At 37.9% G+C, this 12274-nt stretch overlaps 1 pseudogene; it reads right to left on the bottom strand.

Annotated features, from left to right (window-relative positions):
* The window catches only part of LOC131538533 (uncharacterized), a 173749-nt pseudogene that overhangs the window by 68908 nt on the left and 92567 nt on the right, over positions 1-12274 (bottom strand).

Raw genomic sequence — 12274 nt, 5'->3', positions numbered from 1 at the left:
ATACATACACGAGTCTGTACCTATCACACTGTGCATTTTTCGGTGAAAACTGTCAACGCGGACCAGTACCGGTCCTCCCTATACAATATGCAAAGTATACAAGTTGTGTAGGGCCTTCAAACCACCTGAGGGACCTTGTCATGATTATTTAATGACAAGGGTTCTGTGATTATTAGAACAGAGTTAAAAGCAGGCGGCTTTCTGTGTGCACGATCTGAGTCGGAGCAAAACACACATACAAGTATAAACTAACAGAATGCATAGTTGATATAAAAAAAAACTGGATGACTAGTAATTTCCTACTGCTAAATTCTGAAAAAAACAGAGGTGTTAATTATCGGACCAAAAACCTTGCATGTAATAACCTAAAACACTGTCTAACACTTGATGGCTGCTGTGTCAATTCTTCAGTTAGGAACCTAGGTAGTTGATAGCAATCTTTCCTTTGAAAACCATGTTTCTAGCATTTGTAAAACCACATTAATTCATGCAACCATTAATTCATGCATCCATGACATCAAGGTTAGATTATTATAATGTTTTATTGGATGATTGCTCTGCGCGCTTAATAAACAAACTCCAGCTGGTTCAAAATGCAGCAGCTAGAGTTTTTACTAGAACCAGAAAGTTTGACCATTTTAGTCAAGTTTTGTCAACTCTGCACTGACTCCCTATTGAACATCGTATACATTTTAAAATCTTGCTAATTACTTATAAAGCCCTGAATGGTTTAGCACCTCAGTATAAGAACTCATATCGCATTGTATTCCTTCATGTCCGCTGCGTCCTCAAAACTCTGGCCATTTATTTATTTATTGGTTTATTTAATAGGGACCATGCATATTCATGAACATTGTTGTATAAAAAAATACACCATGTAAATATGACAGAATTAGTAACAATAACTACTTTTCATCTGCAGTCCATAGGCAGGTAACATAAAACTAACAAAGACAACCAACAATAATACAACATTCATTCACTATAAATGAAAAGGTACACATAGTGACGACATATACATTGACAACAAAAACAAAACAAAAATACATAATGGAAGAAACATTGTTCATCCACCTCTATACTGCATTCAATTTAACAGTGAAAGTGTCTGAGTGATAAATATGTGACAGTTAAAAATGATTACATCTCTGGTTTTCTAGAAGCCACTGTTTTAAGTGAGTTTTAAAGGTGTTGAATGTAGGACACTCTCTTATTGGGAGGGGCAAACTATTCCAGAGTTTACCACCTATTATTGACAATACATTTTGTCCGAAAGTGGTACGCCTAAATGGTATCACACAGTCCCCGTTTACAGAGGCCCGTGTACTACCTCCGCTTTCAAGTCTTTGGAAAAAGCCATGCAGCGGAGGCAGTGGCGGTTCTACATTGAATTACTCCCCGGGCGAGACCCCCTCTGAGCGCCCCCTCTTTATGTTCAACTTTTTGATTATTTCCTTCATTTTTATTAAAAAATAAATGCTTTTCTGATGTGATTTGAAATTTAAAAATGGAGAAAAAAAGTTCGCCAAAAGGCAGATTCGAACCCCGGTCGATCGTGTCAAAAGAACTGTAACGCAAACTTTACCATCTGCACCACTGAAACTGACAGCTAGTAATCGTCTTTTGCATATTTGACTATCCCAATCATACATTTGTGGGTGGAGTTAATGTAAATAGCCTATGCCAGCAACATAACTATTTGCACTTAAATAGACACTCCGATTTTTTTTTTTTTTTATATTCCCAACAATTAAACAGTTGCCCACATAAAAAAAAACAGGGGGTGCTACAGCACCCTCAGCACTTCCCGCGCCCCTGGGTGTGACTGACTTTAGCCCACTTGTCCCACTAATTTGAGAGAGGTGAACTGTCCCCCGCGGCCGCACCCCCCTCCCCTTTCCACTTCTCACACAGCTTCTGTGCTCGGTACCTTCTCAACAAGCAGGGGCGCCAATTTGCCAATTCCCCGCACAGTTATATGATAGATAATATGATAGATAATAGAAAACCGCTTAGCGGCGCAGATGATTTTTTTTTTCCCCCAAGTGCTTGTGCCGCCCCCCACGTGTCATGAAAAAATGCCGCCCCGGGCGGCTGCCCCGTTCGCCCATGCCTAAAACCGCCACTGAGCGGAGGAGGGGCAAGATTATTTGGACTTTATATACCAAACAAGCATACTTGAGACGTTTGAAATTATCAAAACTGAAACATTATGTCTTTCTAAAATATCGCAATGGTGGAATGACAATGCCTTTTTATCAAAAGTTTTTATGGCTTTCTTAAATAGAGATTCAATACTTTTAAGAGTAGTTGTGCTGGTTAATGACCAATTTGTAAAACAATACTCAATATGAGAAAAGATCATAGTATATAAGAACAACTTGGCAGCTTTGGTCTCAAGAAACGGTCTAACTTGTTTAAAATTCTGCAAATTGAATTTAACTTTATTTACCACCTTTTTTACATGACGTTTAAATGTTAGGGTGGAGTCATATGTGACTCCTAGATACTTGAAATCATTAACAATATCAAGCTCCTGTCCTCTAAGGAACACATTAGAATGTGACACCTTCATATTTTGTTTGGTAAACGCCATACAGACGTTTTTTTTTTTTTATGTTTAAGTAGAGACATGACATAGTAAGCCAGTCATCAATGTGAGCCATTGCTGATGTAAGTGTGGATGCTATCTCTTGGTAGTTCTTAGCATATGTAAAGATTACAGCATCATCTGCATACACCTGAACATCAACATTTTTACATGCCTCTGGCAGATCATTTATATACCGTGTAAACAAGATTGGACCAAGTATGGAGCCTTGAGGGACCCCTACTGGACATTCACAGAATGGGGACTTTGAATCATTAATACGAACACATTGCTTTCTGCTGGACAGATATGATTTAATCCAGTTGAGAGCTTGTTCAGAGAAATTGAAATATGTTCATTTAGATAAAAGAACTTTGTGATTAACAGTATCAAAAGCTCGCTTCAGGTCTAGAAAAACAGCACCAACATAGGAACTCTTATCTAGGTAGCCTTTAACCTTTTCCAAAACAAACAGTTAGCAGTTTCTGTTGAGTGATAGGCCCTGAACCCAAATTGCATAGGGTGAAGTAAATTGTTGCTTTTATTGAGATGTTGAATCAATAATTTAGCCACCCATTTTTCAACTATTTTAGAAACAACAGGCAAAATACTGATTGGCCGATAATTGGCCATATCTGATCTTTCACCTGATTTAAAAATGGGTGTAACCAGGGCCATCTTCCATACTGATGGCACAATGGATTGTCTTAATCAAATATGTAATGGGCTGTAGAAAGATCTCTTTGTGCCTTTTTAAAAAATGAGTATCAAGGCCATAGATATCCATGGCCTTAGAATTTTTTAAGCCACTGATGGTATTTGCTACATCTATTTCAGTTATTTCTTGTAGGTGGAAAATCAGCTGTGCATAATCAATGGAGCAAACAGAAAAGCTAGGTGGATTAAAAAATGTAGTTATTTCATGAACAGTCTATAAAGAAGGTGTTTAGTTCTTTAGATATGACGATCGGATTTGTAACTAATTCAGTGTTAATTTTCAACTGTAAATATTTATTATTATAATTCTGTTTTCTGCCAGTCAGCTTATTGATGGTTTGCCATATCTTCTTCCCATTTCCTCTTGCCTCTTCAATAGTATTAATAAAAAAAAATTGGCTTTGGCTTGTCTTAGCCTTTTTATTACTTTATTTCTTAATGAGGGGAATTTTTCTTTCCTTCATAAGTTTCCTACACTCTTCATTTAGCCAGGGCAATATATCCCTGCTTTTCTTTTGGCTCCGCTTTCTGAGGTAGGGCCCCATAACTTTCTTAATTATTGAGGTAAATTGGTCACAGTCACTCTCCAGATCACCTTTAGAGAGGACCCTGTTGCATTCAATCTCTCTTAGTGCTACCCCAAGATTTTCCTGTTGACTAGTTGGAACTGATTCATATTTATATATTGGTGTGGCTGAGGAATGAAAACGATGTTTTTTTAGCTTCCTGGAAAAAAGAATGATATTATGATCAGACAGCCCTGTCACTAGATTATAGGTCTTAGTAATTCTTTCCGGTCTATTTGTAAATAATAAACCTATTTTAGTTTCAGACCGATTAGTTATTCTTGTAGGTTGTTCAATTAACTGTGTAAGATTAAAAAAGTCTGTAATACTTTTAAGCTTTTTTCGTCCACTCTTATCACTCCAATTAATATTAAAATCCCCCATCAATATAACCTCTTTGTTAAAATCCAAACTATGAAGGAGGTTTTTTAATTGATCATAGAACTCAAGCTTTGCTGAGGGTTTTCGATATAGACAGATTAAACTAAATGCCATTTCAGCTGAAAGTGAAATGTTGACACCAACACATTCAATATCAGTTTCCCTATGCTATTCAATTTGTTTACATTTGATAGTACTTTTCACATATAATAAAACTCCACCTCCCCTCCCATGGTCTCTGTCTTGCCTAAAAACATCATATCCTGGCATGACAATAAGGGCCTCCGGGGAGGAACGAGTTAACCAAGTCTCTGTCAGTCCAAGAAAATCAATATTTGAATTTACAAGCAAGTGTTCCAGTTGTTCGCGTTTGGTTGCCATACTCCGAATATTTAAATGTCCACCAAACAACCCTTTAGCTTTGCATCGAGGGTCCCACACAGTTCGAGCCTGATTGAGCGTTTGGAAAAACTTTGCGATGCGGTGTTTTTTCATCACGGGATTCCTAGATCTAGATCTAACAGGGCGCATTGAAAGATGCCAGTTTGTGTTTTCACTGTTGGTTGCGGTCCGGGATTGCGTTCTACATCACCAGCTAGAAGTAATAATACGGTGAGTTGAATAAGCCCATGGCGTGGGTTAGATGGCATTTCACGCGATGTGAAAGAAATCTTTGCGCATCCATTGATGTTAAGTTTGGAGTACAGCAGGTGTTGGCTACTGCCAACACAGATGTTTTCTTTGTTAAAGCGATGTTGCACAAACAGCAACAACAGCGCCACAATGTATGGAACTAGAATCCAATGATGTAATGAAAGTTTGGGTACCCTAAGAAGGGGAGTAGTCACCGAGCTGGAAACAACTATCCTCGAATAGCAGTCTCCTAGGCAAAGATTCAGCGCTTATTTGAGAGAGCTTGTGCCAAGGGGAACCCAACCTAGTCATAAAAGTCAGGCTAGAACATAGCTGCCCTCAGACCGCTATATTCCAGAGCAAAGTAAGCTTGAGCTACATTTACATTTTACATTTAGTCATTTTGCAGACGTGTGTTGATTTGCACCGACAACATGTCTGTGGTTTCATACATAAATCACCAAAGCGGCAAGTCTCCTGTTGTGGGCAGATCATCACTTTCTCTCCATCAGAGCAGCGCGCATCCCTGGCCTCTTGAACCGCGGAGCAGACATGCTTTCGAGGAAAGGGATTCCTCAAGGAGAGTGGAGGCTGGATCCCGCTGTTCTTCTCGCTGTCACACGCCCCCAGCTGAAGGGGGATGCTCTGATGTCGCCCTGGCCAGCAGCCAGGCTATACGCTTTTCCTCCGATCAAGATCTTGCCTCTGGTGTTATGCATAAACAGAGAAGAGTCAGTGATACTCGTCACCCCGAACTGGCCGAACCAGCCTTGGTTCCAGGACCTGAAAGAGCTGCTGGCGGCTCCGCCTTGTCCGATCTCCATCAGGAAGGACCTGCTGTCTGAGGTGAGTGGCACAATTTGGCACCCGAACCTGAAGAGCCTTCATGTGTGGCTGCTTCGGGGATATCAGAGGAGCTGAACGCCCTGCATTGTCGTGTGCTTGACACGCTCTCAGAGGCTTGGACGTCCTCCACGAGGCGTTTGTATGCTCTAAAATGGGGAGTGTTTGTGAAATGGTGCCGTGATGTTCATGTCGATCCAGTGGCTTGCTCCGTGTCGGATGTTCTGCATTTTTTACAGTACAGGCTGGATAGTGGATGTCTGCCGTCAACACTGAAAGTCTATGTGGCCGCTATTGAATCGTTTCGTTTCCTGCTGGGCGGGCAATCGATTGGTAGGCATGTGCTGGTGGTGAGTTTTCTTAAGAATTGAGGAGATCGTACCCCCAGCGTTCACCTTTAGTTTCACCCTGGGACCTAGAGGTGGTGTTAAGAGCTCTTCCGCAGCCACCATTTGAGCCTTTAGCATCCATTGCTATGAAGGAGCTATCTCTTAGAACTCCACTTCTTCTTGCCCTCGCTTCGGCTATGCGCAGGGATTTACATGCGTTATCTGTGGACAGTGGTTGTATTTGTTTTGGACTGCAGCGTCACTCTCCAGCCGAGACCGGGCTATGTGCCAAAATCGCTATCTACTCCCTTCAGAGCGCAGGCTGTTTCGCTGTCTGCCCTGTCTTCTGAGTCATCAACCTCGCGTCATGCAGACGCTCAGACTTCGGTGTGCCCTGTCAGGGCTTCGAGGATTTACATTGACCGTTCGGCCAGCTTTCGGCAGTCTGACCAGCTTTTCGTGTGCAACGGTGGATGTATGAAAGGCCGGGCTGTGTCAAAACAGAGACTTTCCCACTAGATTGTGGATGATATCACGGCTGCTCATACGAGCCAAAGTTTGGAATGCCCTTTGCACATTAGGGCCCACTCAACAAGAGTTGAGTGGGCCCTAATGTGCAATAAATTTTTAACTGAATGTGAATTGGATCATGTAGAAAATTTATCCATAAGAATAATCTGTTTTTCACAAAAAAGTATGTGTATACATGTATACATCTTCAAAAAAAAAAAAAAAAAAAACTTTAAAAATCTAATTTAAATTAAATATTAATCATTTAGAAATTGAATTTAATTAAGTATTAATTATAATCTAAATTATATAATATGTATGTAAAATAAATAAATTATATGAAATGGGATTCAGTGCGTTCCAGAGTCAGAGTTCCCTTGAAGGGGAACCAGTTAATCTAATCTGCGGGACATTCAGCCTGTCTGACGTGTGCTGCATTTCTGAAAAAAAGCCTAAATTGATCATAGAACCATTGTCACCAATAGAGCTACGATCAACTGAGGTTGACGATGCTTTTGGGAAACGCAGCCCTGCTTGTGAATGTTTGTCAAGCTAAAAGGGTTTAAAGTGGATGATGGATATAAGGTTACAGAAAATCAATAAGAATAAGACTTTTGTTACCATTTGCTATTAAGAAAGAAAGAATTGTCTTATCTTTTATAATATTAAAAGTATTCTATCCAACCATACAGTGATTGGAGCATAGTAAGAGGGAAAATTCATGTTTATTATTTCCTGCATAATTATAATTAACCAAAAACCAAATGAAATACATTTTGTTATAGGTAAGTTGTGTATGATCCTTGACATCAAGACAAAAAAAAAAAAAAAAAAAAACAAGCAAAAAGACCCCATCTTTAAACAATCTAAACAAATTAAGGACTTCAGGAGCAGCTTACCTGAGCAGATGACTCCAGCACCTTTATTATAGGCACATCTGTTTTTACCCCACCCTGATGATCCACAGTTCCTCAATGTGGACTCTGATCCAGTACATGTAACATATTTCATCCAGATTGGTCCTGATCCTGGTCCAAAATGAGCATCACCCACAGCATCTACAGGTTCTCCACAGTCCAGCTCTCTGCACACCACTGCGGCATCAACCATATCCCAGAAATCACCACACACCGTTCCCCACTGACCTCTATGATGAACCTCCACTCTACCAGCACAGCGACCGCCAACCAACCTCACGTTCACACTATCTGTTTTCAGAATAAATGAATGACAGATCAAAAGAGAGAATAAAGCAAAGAGCATGACTGGAAAATAGAACAGGAAGACAGAGGAAAAAAGAGGAAGAAAACAACATATAAAGCTCTAATAAATTGTACTAATAAAATCACAAAATCTGGAACTTAGCATTGTATATTTCAGATACATATTTGAATTGAGATTATTTTCTAGTTTGACCAAAAAGTATGAACCTACCAGTAATGATTTTTAGCAGAAACAAAAGCATCAGACTACTCATTATCTCCTTCTGCATGATTTACACTATTTTATCAGCTCAGAACACTGTTTAAAGTTTCTCCTCTCCCTCAAACACATTGAAGAAACTGATTTTTGTCAGCACACTATAGAGAGAGAGACTCACAGCTGCCAATGACACTCACTGTTACCTTATTAGACACAACAGAGGAAATCATCAAACAACTTCAGTGATAAATCAGAGGACGCTTTTCTGATTTTCACCATATAGATTAAAAAAAAAAAAAAAAAACCTGAAAAAGACTCCTCCTTCATATTGACACACTTTAGGGAGAGCACACACACCTGCCAGAGGTAAAAAATAAAATAAAATAAAAATAATAAAATAGTCACACATTATTACAGTAGTCTTCAAAGGTTTCACAGAGAGGAAGCACTCCAGGATATTTATAGCATCAACACCTGCTGAGATACAGAGACTAATAAATGCTCACTTTAAACATGATGTCCCTCTTACAATGAACAAAGTACAATTCTTTTTAAAAAAAATGACACCCAACAAATAACATGTGAACCCTTTCAACAGTATAATTCCTAAATTTGCAGTTACCCATTCTTGTTTTTTTTAAATATAATAGCACACACACACCCACACACACACACATATATATATATATATATATATATATATATATATATATATACACTTCTTTTTTTTAATTGTCCATTTAATTTTACTGATCTATTCAATTGCAGTTTATTGCTAGAAAAATTGTGAAAAATAACATAAATGTCAGACTGTTTCATTCACAACAGCATGTACAGTATACAGCACATGGGCTTGTGCGTTGAATGTAGCAATGCCTTACTCACCCACAAGATGGCAGCAAATAAATATTGACTCTAAAGACAGGTGGCTCGAAGGCTGAGTGATGGGAGATATCAATTCTACAGTCTTTGGAGATATTGACAAATACAGTTTTTCTCAATTGCTTTGGCTCAATTCTCGAATGAGAGTTTTTTTCTCAAAACAAGTTTAGCTGTCAGAAGAATTAGTTTCTTGTTCGCATCAGATTTTAATTTTTTATTGATTTAAGCAAATTGCATGTGTTTTGGGACACGTGTGCAAAAGAGTAAGTACAATTGTCTACAATTTGCACAATAACTAAATGTATATGGCTTGTTGATCAAAACTGAGAAGCTGAATCTTAGTGAAACTGTCAAACTCTTCACAACTTCTAAACATTATTTCATCGTGTGAGCCATCAAATGCAAAATGATCCATTCAATTATCAAAAGCCAGAAGAGGTAAAACTCAATACAGTGTTCAAGAGCTGTAAAACGCGGCTCTCACACTGTGTGGGCTGTGCACACAGAACATAATGTGCGGGTGTTGAATTGGGCTCTTTCGCTTATTTTGTGTTTGCATTTTTAAATTGGCAAGGTCTGTTTGTTCGTTCAGGTGCAGGAGGACGTGAAGGACAGCTCAGTTCAGTGTTTGCATGCTGTCTGAGATGCGGTTCTATGTGTGTGCGCAAGTACTCCGTTGAGTTCTTTGGCGTCTTATGCTTGAATGGTTTAAAATTACTTGAATGTTTAAACTTAGGCTTTCGTGACAAAATGCAGCAGTGTCCCGTCAACTGCCCTGAGCGGCTTTTATGGTTGCCTCGGCCAATCGGTTCAAATCGCCGGGGCCCCCCCCTGCCTTGGGCCCCTATAATTGTCAACACCTTTCACCCAACTAGTGACGGCCCTGCATACAGGGGAAAATCAAGGAGGAAAAAAGTCTTTGTCCCTAACATTATGGAGGGCACTGTATACAGTTTAACTGGACAAATATTTGTCTTGTGCTTCCTAATATGTTTTGTAAAAATGGACTTATTAAAATTTAACTAAATAAAATTTATTGAAATCAGGGGCCATATTCACAAAAAATAAAAATAAAATAATTAAAGCTTAAAAGTAGCTCCAAACACAGACATTTAGGAGCTCTTGAAAATTTGGGTTGTGTTACTCCTTATTTTAGACTAAAATATTAATGTAAGAGTAATTTACCAAGCATTTTAATGTTAAAAGTAACTCCTAAACACAGGAGAGTTTAGAAAACCTCCTGAGGATTTCTAAATCTCTGAGAATTGCTCACAGATGATTCAAAGCATGGCTTCTGCAGTCAATGCACATTAAAAACAACATATTTGAATAATTTTTATGACATTTACAGTTTTAAAAGGTATAGACTGAAAAAGTGAATCAATGTATTTTAATAATAAAATAATACAATTAATAAATTAATACATTTAATATGAAATTAGGTTAAAAATATGGTGAGAGGATTAAATAAGACACTTTTTTAAAATAAAGATTAACATATTTATACTGATGACATGGTGTGGGACAGTTCACCTGAGCAGATGACTCCAGCATCTGTACTATGATCACAGTAAGTTTTACCCCATGACAAACAATCCTTCCACAGTCAAGTTTTAAAGCAAACCATTAAAGAACACAATGTTCAGAACACTTAAGGTAATTTGTGGAAATAACATTGCTTCATCTCTCTTTTTTAATGCTGTACTTACCAGCTGTGATGAGTATTACAAGTGAAGACAGTAAAATGAGTGTCAGGCATCTTCCCATCATCCTCAGCATGATTAACTCAACACCCAGAGCAAGCTTCTCCGCACTGATGATACAGAAGTACAAGCATCCTCTCAGCCCCCTTAATGAGAGAGAAAGAGACCCAACACCCTCCAATCACACTCGCTATTACCTTATTAGACACAACAGAGAAAATCATCAAACAACTTCACTGACAAATCAGAGGACGCTTTTCTGATTTTCCCCATATTTATCAAAACTGCCAGTGCTGATCAAGACCTCCTACTTCCCACCCATAAAGATGCTTCTCTGAGGGGGGAGAAACATAAAAATAAACTGTGAAGAAGTCTGACAGGAGACAGGAAACTCTCCAGTTTATTTACAGCATCAAAGACAAACACCTGCAGAGACAAGATCAAAAAACAGAATCACTACTAATAAACTGCTCACTACATAAATCCAAAAACACTATTTATACATTTATTTATACTTTTAATTAATTAATTACTACTACTTTAAAAACTACTAAAAAATCTTTTTTTTTTTTTTTTTTTTTAGAAAATAGATATTTATTAATACCCTGCCCTTTATTTATGACAAAGCTATAAAGGAAGTTTATAAAATATTTGTAGATTTATTTGAGAAAAATAGGCCTCACAAATTAAAAGGAGAAGTATTTTCTTTCCTAGATGGTTTAACAACTTTAACTGCATTCTGTCTGTGGTTGATGATTTTGGCAATGTTCTAACTTATGAGCAATTTATGAATTGCCATGACTTCCCAGTTCCATCAAAGGATCATAGAGTCATAAGCCATCCCAGAAGGTTTGATCCAACTAATTATAGATCATGTTTAGTAAGGGTAGCATTATATTATATAGATTGGAAAAAGACCTGGCTTTTGCTGAGCAGGTTTTGTATATCCAACAAGGTTAACAAAGTTTATTATAAGATCTACCCTGTTTAACTCAAAAAATATTCTGATTTGCTCATTTTGTGGTCTTATGGAAGAAACCGCTGCCCATTTATGTATTTATTTATTTATTTGTTTGTTTGTTTGTAGCATAGTCGCGTAGCTACGGGACCACCCACTTTCATCTGTGGCCCACCCAATGAGAAGTTTGTAATTTTCCAAATGGATGTAATTTATTAAACGATACTAATAAACGTCTTATTTCACTGTAACTTTATTTATTAAAAATATTAAACGCTTGTTTTCATTGTCAATTACAGGTTGTTTCTTAGTTGTCCCTCTTCTTATAGGTGCATATCTCATAAGCTTGTCAAAATGATGATTCGTCCGTTTCTGTTAGTCCCACCTACAATGTTATGTTTACGACGTAAGGATATAATAGTAAAATGCCAGCATTTGTGAAGTAGTGATGGAAATTTTGATTCTTTCCAGGGATTCGTTCATTTTCAGTTCGTTCACCAAAATGATTCATTCAGATCCGTTCACTGATTCATTCCGTAACCATTTCTTCAAATTACATATATACGCCAGCAGGGGGCGAAAAATAGTGTCTTATGTGTCATGTCTAAAGTAAACGATTGTACTGCATTACTACTTGTTGCAAAAAACTGATTTGACTTTATTAAAATGTGTAATCTACTCATTAAATAAATAAAATGGGTTCAGATGACCAAAACATAAGGTTTTCTTGCATAATTATT

Source organism: Onychostoma macrolepis, chromosome 04 (genome assembly GCF_012432095.1).
Source record: "Onychostoma macrolepis isolate SWU-2019 chromosome 04, ASM1243209v1, whole genome shotgun sequence".
NCBI classification, from domain to species: Eukaryota; Metazoa; Chordata; class Actinopteri; order Cypriniformes; family Cyprinidae; genus Onychostoma; species Onychostoma macrolepis.
This window is presented reverse-complemented; position numbering and strand designations above follow the sequence as displayed.